The 16,809-nt window shown below is 42.9% G+C and overlaps 1 protein-coding gene across 1 annotated transcript in view; it reads left to right on the top strand.

The window, feature by feature from the left end:
- The window catches only part of LOC146808719 (cell adhesion molecule CEACAM21-like), an 863,737-nt gene that overhangs the window by 101,393 nt on the left and 745,535 nt on the right, over positions 1-16,809 (top strand). The gene's annotated exons all lie outside the window — the stretch shown is intronic.

Below are 16,809 nucleotides of genomic sequence, written 5' to 3'. Positions count from 1 at the left end.
GTTCCTGTATGAAGAAGTATGTGTTTCTATAAGTGATTGTTTAAAAGACTAAGTATGTGTACGTTTCCGTAGAAGTAAGTGTGGTGGTGTGTGTATAACTGTATATGCAAGTAAATGTATGTTTGATTCTTTATTAGCATGAGTGACTATGTGTGTGAGTAACTCTATGGATGAGTGGCATTGTGTAACAGGATGTATAGGTGTATGAGTACATATGATGAGTGAGTACATGTATGAGTGACTGTATAGGACTGTTGGTGAATGAGTGGATGTGTATGTGGATCTTAGAATTACTGAAGAGGTTGTTGTAACTGGTATTGGTATGTCCATTGTTTTGAAAATTTTAGTCTCTATTTTTGAATGTGTGTATCAAAGGTTATATTAGGGTGAGAGGAGGTCTGCCACTCTATCACAAGGATGATGTCATCAGCGATGTCATCAGTGATGTCATTTGAGATGTCATCAGTGATGTCATGAGTGATGTCACTGACCATGTCATGAGTGATGTAATATGTGACGTCATCAGCAGTGCATTGCGGGCGCGCGAGTTATAGTTAGCTGAACTAACTATAACAGGGGAATTTCAATGGTTTTGTACAAGTGAAAAGTCCAGCTAACTATAACACCCCTGAAACCTATGGTTTTTTCAGTGAATTTCTGAGGTTTTTTAAATGCTAATTCCTAACTATAACGTGCCTGAAACCTATGGTTTTTTCTGTGAATATATATATATATATATGTATATATATATATATATATATACACACACAACATTCTTTTATAAAATTAAATGTTTATACAACAAGAAAAAGAAAAAAGAAAGACACAAATCCACACTTGACATAAATTAATACAATACAACCATGAACAGTATAAAAGGAAGACCCAGGGGGTTTCAACTTATGTATTTAAATTAAAAGGAAGAATCCTACTATATTACATTTTCAATATAGTAGGAAAGACCAGAGTTGTGCTGTTGTCATGTTTTGTTGCTGCACCTATGTGTCACTGAATTAAGCAGTACTTGTACAGCCCCAAAGTGAGTGTCACAAAATACCCATAATACAAACACAGAGGTTATTGATTAAGAAAAAGGAATTTTCTTTCTGGGTGTTGCAATATAAAACAATGTCCGGAGACAGCATTGCTTCCCACTTCCTGACATTAGCCTATTACTTCTAAGTTTAGAAAAAATGAGAGAACAAGCAATGGCAAAGTCAAACGTTTTCTCCTTTGAGACTATTGACATTGGCAATGTTCAGTAGACAAGCTGTACAGCAGCACGGTAGCTTTGCAGTGTGGTTAAAAAGGATTTTAAAAGCGCTATGATGCAGCCAGGGCTAATGCTCTTTTATTTTTTAAAGTGCATTAGCCATGGTTACATTACATTCTTTTTTTAAAGATATTTTTAGCCACCCTGCTATACAGCCTGGCTACAAATCCTTGCCAAAATCTGCAATGCTCATGCTGCACAGCATGAACAAAAGGCAGTGGCAGAGCCAATAATCTCAGAGGCGAGACCTATTGGCTTTGCCAGTGCTTGATTTCCCAGTCCCTACTTGACTGATCAACCTGAACTTTTCAGGAAGGAGCAGAGGTGGATGAAAATTTTTTGGGTGGAAAGTTTTGTGAAGATCCATCAAATGGCACAAAACTTATTAGTAAACAAAAAATAATTCTTTCTAAGGGAACACAGACCTAACTATACCTACCCAGTGACAAACTGCCAGTGGATGATGTGTATATTTATGTGTAAATCTATCTATCTATCTATCTATCTATCTATCTATCTATCTATCTATCTATCTATCTATCTATCTATCTATCTATCTATCTATCTATCTATCTATCTATCTATCTATCTATCTATCTATCTATCTATCTATCTATCTATCTATCTATCTATCTATCTATCTATCTATCTATCTATCTATCTATCTATCTATCCTACTACGGTCGCCAGTAGGTAGTTATAGTTAGGACCTATTATCCTTAGGAAATCCGCAACATTCTATTTGGAATAACTTTGGCGCCGGTTGACAAATCTTCGCAAAATTTTAAAAACTGGTGGGGCGCTCCGGTTCGCTCCTATCCTGAAAGTCTTGGGGTGATTCGTCAAGCTGGGGCCGAGAAAAAAGGGGGGTCCCAAAACGTGTTTTCCCCATGCATTTTTCCATAGGAACCTTTAATCGCAGCTACAGCCTGAACTGCTGAACGGAATTACACCAAATTTGGCAAAGAGGTAGCCCTTGGTTCACACTCGTGCCTTTTGGTTAAATGGCGTAAATCCGTTGAGTAGTTGCTGAGAAAATCAAAAGTAAAATCACATATATATCTGGGCGGAGCCTAACCACACATCTCATCGTGAGATCTGATTGGTTCTCAGCTCTTCATCCAAGAAGTGTTGGCAGCCATCTTGGGACCAACATGCATGATAGCACCTCATTAAAAAGCATTGCAGTTAATAGAAGGTTTTAAGACTTTAGTTACATTATAAATCATTTGTTGATGGTACCATACTCATTTTAGGAATTGTGGTGTGTTCTAAGGTGATTTTACCATGTGAAAAAGCCTTCTGCTGGGATATCATGAATCATGTTTGAGAGACAACTATTTTCTCATGCTTTTGCCACAGATGTTTGAAGGTGATCTATAAGCTAAACTGAGAGCATATTTTCTGTAAATTCACATTATCTTTCTCAGTCATGTGAGAATGAAGTCTGACATTCTCAGTAAAACATGTACATCCAACAAGGGCAGAGACTGTCAGTTGATTCCTTTGTGTTCTACTGCAGCTTCCCAGAGTGTTCTAAAGAACAACTAGAGCGCTAACAGTCCTACTTATGACAAACGTATTGCACACCTGAAGCCATCTTGATTGGAATAAAGTGGTAACTCTTATAACATTTAATTTAAAGGAACGACATGAGGGGGTTCATTTTGCCAGAGAAAGTATGATGAGTGATGCAGAAAGAAAAATTAGGGCACATTTTGAGTGACATCTCAAATCCTCTTCTATTTCATTAAAAAATTCTGACATGCAGACTGCAACATGCACTTTCAATACCAGCTTCAGACTTCCCTGGTGAGCAGTAGCTTTACTACAGTGATCTAATGAGCAACTAGAGTGCTAACATTCTGAATTTATGGCACATGTGTGACACATCTGAATGTCTTCTTGATGGAATCAAAGTAAAAAATTGAAAGTATTTCCTACTGAGGAGACTGTAGTAAATGAGAAAATTAGGAAACGTCATAACAAATAAGTCTCCCAAGATGGACACCAGAGACAAAAGAGCCCAAATGTAGCACAAATATCACCCAGATGTAGCCCAAGTATAGCCCAATGACAGAATGTCCCAGAGTGTTCTAAAGAACAACTAGAGCGCTAACAGTCTTACGTATGACAAAAGTATGGCACACCTGAAGCCATCTTGATTGGAATAAAGTGGTAACACTTAAAACATTTATTTTGCTAAGGAACAAAATTAGGGGGTTCATCTTGCCAAAGAAATTATGATTAGTGCTGCAGAAAAACAAAATGAGGGCACATTTTGACTTCTCAAATCCTCTTCTATTTCATTAAAAAATTCTGACATGCAGACTGAAACATGCACTTTGAATACATGCAGCAGACGTCCCTGGTGAGCAGTAACTTTACTACAGTGATCTAATGAGCAACTACACTGCTAACATTCAGAATTTATGGCAAATGTGTGACACATCTGAATGCCTTCTTGATGGAACTAAAGTAAAAAACTGAAAGTATTTCCTACTGAGGAGACTGCAGTAAATGAGGAAATTAGGAAACTTCATAACAAATAAGTCTCCCAAGATGGCCACCAGAGATAAAAGAGCCCAAATGTAGCACAAATATCACCCAGATGTAGCCCAAGTATAGCCCAATGACAGAATGTCCCAGAGTGTTCTTTAGAACAACTAGAGCGCTTACTGTCTTACTTATGACAAAAGTATGGCACACTTAAAGCCATCTTGATTGGAATAAACTGGTAACACTTAAAACATTTAATTTAAAAAGGAACACAATGAGGGCGTTCATTTTGCCATAGAAATTATGATTAGTGCTGAAAAAAGAAAAATTAGGGCACATTTTGAGTGACTTCTCAAATCCTCTTCTATTTCATTAAAAAATTCTGACATGCAGACTGAAACATGCACTTTTAATACCAGCAGCACACTTCCATGGTAAGCAGTAGCTTTACTACAGTGATCTAATGAGCAACTAGAGTGCTAACATTCAGAATTTATGGCAAATGTGCGACATATCCATTCCGAATACCTTCTTGATGGAATCAAAGTAAAAAACCGAAAGCATTTCCTACTGAGGAGACTGCAGTAAATGAGGAAATTAGGAAACTTCATAACAAATAAATCTCCTAAAATGGCCACCAGAGACAAAAGAGCCCAAATGCAGCACAAATATCACCCAGATGAGCCCACATGTAGCCCAATGACAGAAGTGTGCAAAACACTTTTTATTTTTTGTGTTTTTGCAGTTTTATATAGTGCAGACTTGTCAGGTATTGGAGTGCTTTACATGAGCATTGGTTACATCACACAAGAACAAATTCATTTTCGTTGTAAACATGGGGAGACTAAGTGATTTGACCAGAATCCCAGAATGTCGAGCTGAAGCAGAAACTCCAACCTGGTTCCCCAGTTGCAAGGTCTGCAGCTCTGGAAGTAACACCACATCCTCTCCCCTAAGTGCAACATTTAATCAAGTGGTCAACTGGATAAAAAAACATAAAGATAACAAATAGGTTAAAAGTGCTTTGTCGCTATTTGAAAACTCAGAAAATATGTCCTCCTTTTAGTTTTTTAGAGCACTAACCATAATTCTGATGCAAATAAGACCCTCTCATATGTGTAATTTCTAAAGGAAATGCTCTAGGTATTACAGTTTTGATTACATCAAGATGACGTCAGGCGTTCCACACTTTTGTAATGAATATAGAATGTTAGCAATCGTACGCAAACACAACCTCAGCATAATCTCCTACGCCGACGACACCCAGCTGATCCTCTCCCTGACCAACGACCCCGCCGCCGCCAAAGCCAACCTACAAGAAGGGATGAAAGAGGTAGCCGAGTGGATGACGACCAGCCGCCTGAAGCTGAACTCAGACAAGACGGAGGTCCTCATCCTGGGCTCCTCACCCTCCGCCTGGGACGACTCCTGGTGGCCTCCCGCCCTGGGCACCGCACCCAAACCGACAGACCATGCACGCAACCTGGGCTTCATCCTGGACTCCTCCCTCTCCATGACCAGGCAAGTCAACGCCGTCTCCTCGTCATGCTTCAACATCCTACGCAGGCTACGGAAGATCTTCTGGTGGATCCCCACAGAGACCAGGAAGACCGTCACCCAGGCCCTCGTCACCAGCCGACTGGACTACGGCAACGCCCTCTACGCCGGCACCACCGCCAAGCTCCAGAAGAGACTCCAGCGGATCCAAAACGCCTCAGCCAGACTCATCCTCGACATCCCACGAACCAGCCACATCTCCGGACATCTGAGAGACCTCCACTGGCTCCCCGTCAGCAAGAGAGTCACCTTCCGCCTCCTCACCCACGCACACAAAGCCCTACACGACCAAGGCCCGAGCTACCTCAACAGCCGAGTCAACTTCTACGCTCCCAAACGCCACCTCCGATCTGCCAGCCACGCCCTCGCCGCCGTCCCCCGCATCCGAAGAGCGACTACAGGAGGAAGGTCCTTCTCCTACCTGGCCGCCAAGACCTGGAACTCCCTCCCGACCGACCTGCGCCTGACCCAAGACCACCTCTCCTTCAGGAAGAAGCTGAAGACCTGGCTGTTCGAGCAGTAGCGGCACCCCCCCCCCCAGCGCCTTGAGACCCTACGGGTATGTAGCGCGCTCTAGAAATGTCTTTGATTGATTGATTGATTGATTGAGAGGCAAAGGCCAGGGGCACGGACTCTGAAAATTGAAGGCAGGTAGGAGGGTGCAGAGGCAACAATTTGACCACACTGGGAAGGCAGGAAGGGCAGTGGCAGCACAACAGACTATGGAGGGCAGTGGAAAGGGGGGCAGGGGCAACAAACCAACAATACAGGACTGGCAAGAGAGGCTGTGGCAATATAATAGACCATTGTGGGCAGAAGGAAGAGGCAGTAGTAGTACAACCACACATGCCAACAGACACGATTCAGCCAGGAAACGTCCAATGTTTTTAAGCTCAAATGGGCTTTATTTGATCTGTCTCCTGTCTACAATCTCCTCTTTTTCAATGTAACTCAATACCCCAGTACGTGGATCCTTCACGACGTTTCTAAAATGGCGGCTAGGATCTGTGCACCCACTGTTATGTGTACGCTTTGGGTGCGCGACTTCGAACTTTTTGGGGAAAAAAGAAATTAAAAAAGAAAATAATATAAATATATTAAAATAAAAAAATAAAACAAAAATATTTCTGCTTTACATTTCTTTGTTGTTGCAATTTTCAGAAAAATATATAATGTTATTTAATGAATAAAATATTTATAAATAAACAGTTAAACTGTAGAAAATCAGTACAAAAAAATAGGTATAACTACTATTACACTTAAAAATTAGCATTTAAACAACCTTTGAAATTCACTGAGAAAATCATAGGTTTCAGAGACGTTATAGTTAGAAATTAACATTTAAAAAAGCTTTGAAATTCACTGAAAAAACCATAGGTTTCAGAGACGTTATAGTTAGAAATTAGCATTTAAAAAACCTTAGAAATTCACAGGGCTGTTCTTGTTAGCTGGACATTTCACTCGTACAAAACCATAGAAATTCCTCTGTTATAGTTAGTTCTGCACTGTTGATGATGTCACATATTACATCATTCATGACATGGTCAGTGACATCACTGATGACATCTCAAATGACATCACTGATGAAATCATCCAGTGAATGTGGTTTAGTTTGAAATTAAAATATGTATTATATATATATATATATATATATATATATATATACCAATCTGTATTGAAGATTGAGTGGATATATAACTGTCTGGATGGAGGATTTATTAGCTGTCTGACTGTCTGTTTAAGTGAGTAATTAAAAGTGTCTCACTTAATCCATGGATTAGTAACTAAACTATGTGAATGTGTGCATCACTGTCTCTGTTGTTGTATAACATGCTGCATCAGTTGGTCACTAACTACATGAGTGTGTATATTAGTTATTGATTAGTTGAGTGAGTGTTTGTATGGGACACTGAGTTTGTGTGTGGTTGGACGGGGTGTGTGTAACTCTATCTTTCTCAGTAGTTGCTGAGAAATTGAAAAAATAAAAATATCGATCTCTAGAGGCGCGGTGGATCCGCGGACCCTCCCTACCACAAGCTTTAGTCTAATCAATACTCCAAACCAGGAAGTGTAGGCAGCCATATTGTGACTCGGTAGAACATTATTATTTTTTTAAAATCGGCCGAATACGCGCTGATTTTAAAAAAAATATAGCCGGGGCCCGCGGGGGCCCCCTCAGCCCGGGGACCACCACCTCCCCGGGGCTTATTATAATGTATGCAGTGGGCACTACGGCCCATCGCAGCCCAGGGGACCACCACCTCCCCGGGGCTTTTATAATAGACTGCGGGGGGGCTCGCGGCACCCCACAGCCCCGGGGACTGCCACCTCCCCAGGGGCTCTTCATTAAAATAAAAATTCTATGTGGGGGGCTCGAGCCCCCACACGCCCCGGGGACTACCACCTCCTCTGGGCTTTTTAATTGAAGGTAGGGGGGCCGTGCGGCACCCATCCTGGAGCCAGTGATGGCCCTGGGGACCGCCACCCCCCAGGGCTGGTTCCTGCAGTGTCTCAGGGTGCCCACCCCCTGGACACTGCTGTTTGCTATGGTAGAGCGGGAGCCGTGTGGCTCCCTCCCTACCATAGCAAACTCTGCTTTGGACTTTGGAAGCGAGAGCAGGTTCCAAAATCCAAAGCAGGATTGCTTTTCCACAAGGGGAGCTGCATGTCAGCAGCTTCCCGTGTGGAAAAGCAATGCTGGCTCTCCGCAGGAGGCGGGGAGCCGGCGGGACCGTGGGGGAATTTGGACCCCCCAACGGTCCCCAACAGAAAGGTCAGGACCCGGGGGATGGGGTCCCCGGGGCCAGGAGTGGCCTGGGAGGGGGGCCACACGACAACCCCGCCCCAATAAAATTAAAATACATATTTTAATAAAACGAGGCAGAGCCCCGGGGGATTGGGTCCCCGCGGCTAACAGAGGCCTCAGGAGGGGGGCATGCGGCCCCCTCCTTTTTTAAATAAAAAAAAACACACATATATATATATATGGCCATGCCCCGGGGGATGGGGTCCCTGGGGCAGAAATTGGCCTCAGGGAGGGGGGGGGCCACGCGGCCCTCCTTCCCATTTAAAAAAAAAAAAGTAAAAATAGGGGTCAGGCCCTGGGCGATGGGGTCCCCAGGGCCCCTAAAAAAGGGAAAATAAGGGGGGCCACACAGCCCCCCTTCTGAAAATCAAAACGAATCGGCATTGCGCCGAAGGCCCCGCCCCCTCCCTGTAGCACCCTGCAAATGCGCCCCCTGGCGGGTTGTAAGATGGGGAACTAATTCCCCTTGAATACTGAGGGTCCCTGGAGGCCAAGTAGCCAACCAGGTACCTCCAGTATGCGCCAGAGAGCTGCATTGCAGAGAGGTGGTCCAAGGCCACGCCCCTTTTTACACCACTCTGCAACACAGCTCTGTGGCGCTTACTGGAGACACCTGGTGGGCTAGTTGGACCCTCAGCATTGAAGGGGAATTAATTCCCAACTTAAAACGCGCCAGGGGGCGCGTTTGCACATTGGTGAAGGGAGGCAGCGGGGCCTAATGTAACAAGTGTGCAAACGCGCCCTGTGGTGCGTTGTATGTTGGGGGATTAAGTCCCCTTAAATCCTGCGGGTCCCTGGGGTCAAAATAGCCCACTAGGTACCTCCAGTAAGCGCCACATAGCTGCGTTGCAGAGAGGTGTAAAAAGGGGCGTGGCCTCGGACCACCTCTCTGCAACGCAGCCCTGTGGCGCTTACCAAAGGTATTTGGTGGGCTAGTTGGCCCCCAGGCCCCCAGGGACCCTCAGGATTCAAGGGGACTTAATCCCCCAACTTAAAACGTGACACGGCGCGTTTGCACAGTGGTGCAGGGAGGGTGCGGGGCCTCATGTGACATGTGTGCAAACACGTCCTGAGGCATGTTGTAAGTTGGGAGATTAAGTCCTCTTGAATCCTGAGGGTCCCTGGGGGCCAACTAGCCCACCACATACCTCCAGTAAGCGCCACAGGGCTGCTTTGCAGTGAGGTGGTCTGAGGCCACGCCCCCTTTTACACCTCTCTGCAACGCAGCTCTGTGGCGCTTACTGGAGATACCTGGTGGGCTAGTTAGACCCCAGGGACCTTCAGGATTTAAAAGGACTTAATCCCCCAACTTAAAACGCGCCACGGGGCTCATTTGCACACTTATCACATCAGACCCCTCCCTTCACCACTGTGCAAACGGGCCCTCTGGCGCGTTGTAAGTTGGGAGATTAAGTCTCCTTGAATCCTGATGGTCCCTTGGTTCCAACTAGCCCACCAGGTACCTCCACTAAGCGCCACAGAGCTGCGTTGCAGAGAGGTGTAAAAAGGGGCGTGGCCTTGGACCACCTCTCTGCAACGCACCTCTGTGGCGCTTACTAAAGGTACCTGGTGGGTTAGTTGTCCCCAGGGACCATCAGGATTCAAGGGGAATTAACCCCCCAACTTACAACCTGCCAGGGGGCGTTTGCACAGTGGTGAAGGGAGGGGGCGGGACTGATGTGACATGTGTGTACTTATCCAATCACTCTGCCAAAACCCAAGCACTTATAAATTCACCATGCACTCTCTTTGCAGTACTCTAATCATCCAGTCAGTACCCATGCACTCATGCAATGACCCATGCACAAACCCATGCACTGCTACAGTCCAGCCAGCACCCCGTCGGGACCCATGCACTCCTTCAATCACCCAGGCAGCACCATGTACTTATACAAAACCCAAGCACTTATACATTCAATATGCACTCCCCTGTACTCATGGAATGGCCCAGGCACTAACACATGCACTGCTACAATCCTCTAAGCACTTCCCATGCTGACCTCTAACCACCTACACACTACTGAGTCACTCTTCCAATTACCCAGATAGCACCCATGCACTCCAGAAATCCCTCTGTCACTACCCATGCACCCCTTTTCAATCACCCAGCCAGCACTATGTACTTATCCAATCACTCCGCCAAAACCCAAGCAGTTATAAAATCACCATGCACTGTCCTTGCAGCACTCTAATCATCCAGTCACTACCCATGTACTCATGCAATGACCCAGTCACTAACACATGCACTGCTGCGATCCATTGAGGACTACCTATGCAGTCCAGTAATCTCCCTGGTACTACCCATGTACTCCTTCAATCACCCAGGCATCACCATGTACTTATCCAATCACTCTACTAAAACCCAAGCACTTATAAATTCAATATGTACTCTCCTTTCAGTACTCTAATCCTCCAGTCAGTACCCATGTACTCATGGAATGGCCCAGGCACTAACACATGCACTGCTATAATCCTCTAAGCACTTCTCATGCTGACCTCTAACCACCTACACACTACTGATTCACTCTTCCAATTACCCAGGTAGTACCCATGCACTCCAGAAATACCTCTGTCACTACCCATGCACTCCTTCAATCACCCAGCCAGAACTATGTACTTATCCAATCACTGCGCCAAAACCCAAGCACTTATAAATTCACCATGCACTCTCCTCGCAATACTCTAATCATCCAGTCACTACCCATGTAGTCATGCAGTGATCCAGGCACTAACACATGCACTGCTACAATCCCTGTGTACTACCCATGCAGTCCTATAACCACCTACACACTTCTCATTTGTTCCTTCAATTCCCCTGGTAGTACCCATGCAGTCCAGCAATCACCCTGTCACTTCCTGTGCAGTCTTCCAGTCACCCAGCCACTACCATTTACTAATCCAAACACTCCGCCAATACCCAACTACCTATAAATTCACCCAGGCACTCTCCTTGCAGTATACTAATCTTTCAGTCAGTAGCTATGTACTCATGCAATGATCCAGGCACTAACTGATCAGTGTTACAATCCCATATGCCCTACCCATACAGTCCTGTACCCACTTACACACTTCTCATTTGCTCTTTCAATTCCCCAGGTAGTACCCATGCAGTTCCGCAATCACACTGTCACTCCCTGTGTACTCCTCCAGTCACCCAGCCACTACCATGTACTAATCCAAACACTCCTCCAATACCCAAGCACTTATAAATTCACCATGCACTCTCCTTGCAGTACTCTAATTATTCACTCAGTTCCCATGTACTCATGCAATGACCCAGTTACTAACACATGCACTGCTGCAATACTTTGATTACTACCTATGCAGTCCAGTAATCTCCCTGGTATTACCTATGCAGTCCTCCAATCACCCAGCCAATCCTATGTGCTTATCCGATCACTGCGCCAAAACCCAAAACCCATGCACTTATAAAATCACCATGCACTCTCCTTTTAGCACTCTAATCATCGAGTCACTACACATGTAGTCATGCAATGACCCAGGCATTAACTCATGGCAAATACAGAGGAGGTCATGCTAATCACAGGGGTACCCCAACACATAGTGTTCCCTAGTGTATGTAGGTGTTTTTACTGTATTGTAAGTGTCTTTTAGCAGAGCACTGGCACTAGGTCTGGTTAGCCAGCCAGTTACCACCAGTACCCATCAGCAAAACGTTAGGGTCACAGGAGGACTTTCTGCTCCTCTGTTGGTTCTTTCTGCACATCTCTTGCTTCTTCCTGCACTTTTCTTCGTCTTTCTGGACTTCTGTTGCCTCTTTCTGCATTTGTCTTGCTTATTTCTGCGCTTTTCTTCCTCTTTCTTTACATGTCCTAACTTTTTAGGCATAGTTTGAAATTAGCATTTAAAAAACCATTGAAATTCACTGAAAAAAACGTAGGTTTCAGGCACGTTATAGTTAGAAATTAGCATTTGAAAATCCTTTGAAATTCACTGAAGAAACCATAGGTTTTAGGTACGTTATAGTTAGAAATTAGCATTTAAAAAACCTTAGAAATTCACTGAAAAAAAACATAGGTTTCAGGCATGTTTTAGTTAGTTGGACATTTCATTCGTACAAAACCATAGAAATTCCGGCATTATACTTAGTTCAGCTAACTATAACTCGCGACCCCGCAATGCACTACTGATGACATGTTAAATGTCCAACTAACTATAACATGCCTGAAACCTATGTTTTTTTCAGTGAATATCTAAGGTTTTTTAAATACTAATTTCTAACTATAACGTACCTGAAACCTATGGTTTTTTCAGTGAATATATATGTATATATTCTCTGAAAAAAACAGGTTACAGGGACGTTAGGTTCAGTTTCACACACACAACACTATAGAATTCAGCAGCCTAATGAACTCCTTTACCATCTAAGGCCGGGAGAGCGAGTGGCGGTCTAGCAGTATTAATATTGGCGTCCTCTCCCTTGACCTTGAAGAAAACCCTTACAAACTCTCAGCATTACCAGTTCCTACTCTTCTGTGTCAAAGGAAAGCAGAAAATCGTAGTTATTAAGTTTTACAATAATATTTATGACAATACGAGACACGGGGTAATCATAAAAATGGAGGAAGAGTTGAACAATTTCTTGAAGGGACTGGCGAGTTTATATTCATTTGGGCCGGAGATTGTAATAGTGAAATATGTAATTTTTTTACAGAGGACCAATGAGGTTATGAATATGAACTTGGTGACCATACTAGTCACTTCCCTCACAATTCCTATGGTGAAATAATTAACTATGTTATGCATAAATATAATTTTGAAATCTTGGAGCCGGGTGTTAACAAGGGAATTCATGTTATTCACACATATGAGGGGGCTAGGTCGTCTTCACGTATTGATCACTTTTTAATATCAAGGAAATGTAGACCCTTAGTCTATGTTTTATACAGCCTAGCTTGCTTAGCGATCATCACCCCCTTTTGTTAATGTTGAACCCTACCTTATATAATAGAGTGAAGGCGAGTATTAAAGCACAAGTTGAAAATGGGATCTCTGTCAAGTGAATGAATGAATGGAAAATTTATATAGCGCATAGTTACCCTCGGGCATCCCAGCACTTTCTCCAGAGTGACCAACAAAAAGAAGCTGACATTTCGACCGCTTTAAGCCGAAAAGAGATTAGTTTTCAGAAGTTTCCGGAAACGTAAGAAACACGTCTCTGTGCGCAAACACAGGGGAAGATTGTTCCACAGGATGGCTATATTAACTGAATATCTCCGCCCCCCGGCCCGAGCCCTTCTAACTCTAGGAACTTGAAGAAGATGTTTTTGGTCCGAACGAAGGGCCCTGTTAACTTTTTTATGGCACAGCTAAATTCCGCAGGATAGGAGGTCCCTTCCCCTGAAGAATTTTGTGCGCAGAACAAAGAGCCTTAAATTTGACCCTTTCGCGCACCGGAAGCCAGTGCAAGGCTATCAGAGCGGGTCTGGCTGATTGCGTCCTAGGTGCATTCATAAGAAGCCTAGCCGCAACATTTTGTACTTGCTGAAGTTTATTAAACGTGGCTTCAGGGGCACCTAAAAAGATGATATTACTGTAGTCTAATCTAGATACAATCTAGATACAATAAGCCCCTGGACAGGTGTCAACCCTACAGTTTTTATGGAGAATGTCGTTTTAAAAAATAATCACCTGGACAAATACTCTAGTAAAATTGATACTATAATGGCCTTTCAAAACATTTCCTCTGAAATTTCCAAAGATTTGAAAGTTAAAAATAATAAATATAGGGATCCATGCCCAGGATGGTTTAATCAGCAAGGTTCCAGATTAAACAGGGACTTGTAGGAAGCATTAAAAGTAAACCCTAGGAATAGGGAAAGAATTCGCACCCTTCGGAAATGTTATAAGCAAGCCTTAATTTCAAGAAAGATAGAAATCAGGGATAATTCTTGGGATTGTTTGATCCAAGCAGCTGAGACTAAGAATTCTATCTTATTTTGGAAACTTATAGATCAACCGTTGTTTAAAGACATTTCATCTGCCAAGGTTGATACATCAGTTGCGTCAGAAGATTGGTTAATTTATTTTGAACATATTTTTAACCCTTCACAGCAGATTACTGAAACAGATGAAAATCGCAATAATATCTTATTGAATACTGCTAAGATAGAATCTATTACTGTAGAAGAGATAAAAACTGCTCTAAAGAATAGAGCAAGTGGGAAGACTGCAGGATCGGATAGTGTTCCCATCGATATTTTTAAGAATAATGTTGATTTCCGGACCCCTATTTTAGTTAATTTTTTTAATGCAATTACTGAAGGGCTGCTACCTGGAACATGGGCGGAAAGTGTGATCGTCCCAATTTTTAAAAAGCGCTACAGAGGTAGCGCAAAGTGCTACTGTCCAATTTCCCTCCTTGATTCCACCTCTAAAGTAATGGGCAGAGTTTTGCTAGCCAGGTTGGAATGCTGTATAAAAGATAAAAACATTTTAACAGAAGCCCAGTTTGGCTTCAGAAGGGGTATTGGAACGGTTGAGCAATGCGCTAACCTCAAGTTGCTTATTGGGAAATACACCCTTGCCAAAGAAGGATTACTCCACCTTTGTTTTGTTGACCTCACTAGTAAGTTCGACGTAGTCAATCACACTATGTTATGGCAAACGCTACAAGGGATGGACGCCCCTTATGACATTCTAAGCTTTTTATCACAGATATATGCTCATTTAACCTCAAAGATACGCTAAGGCCAAAACAGGGAATGCACAACGCACTTTAGAGTAACCCGTGGGATTAGACAAGGTTGTGTCCTTGCCCCCCTTTTATTCTCGCTATATATAAATGGTATTGACATTTTATTACAGAGTCTGAAAGCTGATGCCCCCATTGTTGGCAAACGTGTAACCCCAATTTTACTATTTGCAGATGATGCAGTCCTAATATCCAGGACTGCAAATGGCCTCCAACTCCTGATTGATAATTTTACAAACTTCATGACTGAAAAAGACCTAAAAATACATTTGAGTAAAACATTAGTCATGACTTGTGGGAAATGTAAAGCTAAGAATAGAACCCACTATGTAGGGGGAGTACCCATCAAAAGGACATCCACATTTTCTTATCTGGGGTTACTTTTTAACAGCAAAGGATTATGGAGTACACATATTAATTTATGTAAATTAAAATTGTTGCGATCAAGAGATGCTATCCTTAGATTCTTCCATAAATTAGGCAATAAGCCTGTACGTGAAATTTTTAAAATTATATGGGAGCAAGTTCATCACAGGGGCATGTTATGGTAGAGCCTTATGGGGTATGATAGATACCTCCCCATTACAAATTCTTGAATATACATTTTTAAGAAGGTTACTATTGGTTCCTAATTCAACAGCTACTTACATAGTCCATAGTGAGACAGATGTACCATACCTCAGTAATCTGATTAGTATGGCTGCTCTTACCCAGTGGTACCGAATTTGGATGAAACACATTTTACTAAAGCCATAATCTTGGACTGCCTTGAACTTGACCACTGCAGGAAAATACCATGGTTACATTATATTTATAGTCTTTTAATTGAGTGTAACATGGCAACTAATTTTAAAGATCCTGAGAGCATCCAGTCCTATAGCAAAGGGGAGTTAAAAAGGAGACGTTTTAAATCCAGAGAATCAATGAGGATAGCTGAACTGTTTAGAAAACCAAGTGTCATATCCTACCGTGAAGGTCCATTCTCACTGGGCACCCAGCCGTATCTTGTTTTCATAAGAAACATACAACACATATTTTATTTAACAAGATTAAGGTTGGGTACTCTCCAATTTCAGATAGCTTTCCCTAAGATGGACAAAAGGAGCCCCAATTTACCTTAAGTTCCTGTGCGATGGTAAATCCTCCCAGACCACTCTGCATTTTTTACTCTTTTGTAACTTTTATAGGGATATTGGAAAATTGATTTTACAACCCCTTTTTATTGGCAATAGACTATATTCCTATAAATCTGCTTTTTACCAAATATGCAACCTGGAAAATGTATCGACTTGTAATGTGGTTATCCTTTTTATTAGGTCTCGCCTGACCCAGCGCATGCGCTGGCCTGGCTAGACTTTTTGTGAGGGCTCAAAAAAGTGCTACCACTGTAGCCTAGAGCTACAGTGCATGTGCGCGGGCGCGCGCGCCTCACTTTCGCGGCCGCATGGCCTCTTTGATGTTTGATCGCGATCACTTTCGAGGCCGCTTTGATTTTCTCCGTGAGCCATTTTTTTCCCCCCTGTTTATTACTTCTATGTAGTAATGGTGGCACCTGTGCTTTAGCTTAAACATCTTAGGCTAAAGCTGGGTGCTGAGATTGCATCAAAAGTAAAGAAATAGACAATTCTTTACTTTTGAAGCAATCTCGGCACCCGACTTTAGCTTAAGATGTTTAAGCTAAAGCACGGGGGCCGCCATTACTACAGAGCAGTAATAAACAGAAACAAGCATTGGCATAGCCTATAGGTCTCGCTTTTGGAACCTTATAAGTATTTAGTTATGCAACTGTTGCATGGCTAAACACTTATAAGGTCCCAAAAGCGAGACCTATTGGCTATGCCAATGCTTGTTCAAATGGCTATTAAAACGAAGAAAGGATCTTTCGCACTTGGAAATGTTGAATTATGAAATTGAATAGACTGTATATTCTAATAATTTTTGTTTGCAGTCTGTATTGTC

Source organism: Triturus cristatus, chromosome 7 (assembly GCF_964204655.1).
Source record: "Triturus cristatus chromosome 7, aTriCri1.1, whole genome shotgun sequence".
Lineage (NCBI taxonomy): Eukaryota > Metazoa > Chordata > Amphibia > Caudata > Salamandridae > Triturus > Triturus cristatus.
The sequence above is the reverse complement of the archived record's forward strand: the minus strand, read 5'-3'. Positions and strand labels throughout refer to the sequence as shown.